The sequence below is a fragment of the Penaeus monodon genome, chromosome 22 (assembly GCF_015228065.2).
Source record: "Penaeus monodon isolate SGIC_2016 chromosome 22, NSTDA_Pmon_1, whole genome shotgun sequence".
NCBI lineage: Eukaryota > Metazoa > Arthropoda > Malacostraca > Decapoda > Penaeidae > Penaeus > Penaeus monodon.
In genome coordinates, this window is record NC_051407.1 from 6,609,332 (window position 1) to 6,610,998 (window position 1,667).

Below are 1,667 nucleotides of genomic sequence, written 5' to 3' on the forward strand. Positions count from 1 at the left end.
GCACGTAGAACCTTATGCAATCTAATATGCCAAGCGTATGTGAATCAGCAGCAATCAGTATATATATAAGCGTCCTTTGGTTATAAGACAAGAACTTCCACCATGAATCTTCTAGTGAGTACAACAATACCAAGCTCACTTTTACGGGTTATTTCGTATTTCTTCGCATGTCAGTTATATACGTAGTAGTATATCAGTGAAATTATGATATGATATATTCCTCATAGGGCTTGGTGCTCGTGACTGCTGTAACCGCTCTTCCCAGTGGCTACAATTTACCCACGCCTTCTGGTCCGTCCTTTAGCCCTCCAAGTTGCAAAGAAGGACAAGTACTTCACGTAGACGGAAAGTGCGTTAAACCTCGAGTGCTCCAACGTGCGTTTGTGTATGATGTGCCATCGACCGTAACTGCTCTTAACGGGTCAAAGCATATTGTAGAACCGAAAGTGGAACGCAATATGATTTTTGTGAGACTTCCTGATGGTCCCTTAGAACCTGAACCAATAGTCATACCTCCCCCGAGACAAGAACACGTCCTGTATGTCCTTAATAAGCAGTCGGAACAAGGGCAGCGGGTGATCGAGGTGTCGACATCACCGCCGTCGGATCCCGAAGTGGTCTTCGTGAACTACGCAGAAGGGGAAAACCCAACTCTTCCTGGTGGAGTGGACCTTCAGACGGCGTTGGGTTCAGCTTCCCCAAAAGAAGGTCAAATAGTCAGCGATGTTCAGGCTGGAGGTGGTGTCGGAAACGGTACCGTGACCGATGGTAATTTTGGAAATGTTATTAGCAGTAGTACCGGAAGTATAGGAAGTGTTATCGACGGTAACTTCGACAGTACCGGAAGCGACATTGGAAGTGGTGTCGATAGTGGTACAGGAGTCGCTATCGGTGGTAACCTAGGAAATATTTTTGGAGGCAATATCGGAAGTGGTTTTGGAGACGGTAATACAGGTGATACCAGTACCGATGACGTGACTGGTGATAAAGTCGGTGATATCCGGAGTGGTATTTACACTCCGCCTACAAACGACTACTTCCCTCCTTCCACATCCCACAAAACACACTAAAAGGGCTTTTATTCCTGACATACTGAGTAATGTGAATGCGATATGAACTTGTGTTGATGCATAGAGGGGCAATGTATGTACTTGAATAGCTGAATACAGAAAAAAGAGTTTGAAGTTAGTATTTTTTTTTAGTTTATGAAGCCTACTATTCATATGTAATTACTTCATTTACATATAATTAGTTTACAGGAATAGACATGTATTCATTCAAAACAGAAAGACTGTAACTTTCGTACCATTAAGACATTTAGTTATCAAGATTTCCCTTGCTGCTGGTATCATCTTTATTATTAAGAATCTTGCTTTAATAAAAATGTTGTGTCATCCTTATTGACAGTCGAACGCTGATAATAGTTTTGTCAAAGAAAATCTAAGATCATAAGAAACAATGTGACGAAGGAGAAAACATAAGAAAACTGAAAAATCAGTGATCTATTTATCATGAAATTTATGGTAACTTTTCTGATACCAAACACATACCGTTAGTCATACCATAAAAAAGTAAGTTTTAAGTAAGTACTATTCTCTCTTCATATTTCTTTTTGTTGCCTTTATGAACGTAATAAAATATTATACCTAATTATGAGGCATAAAATT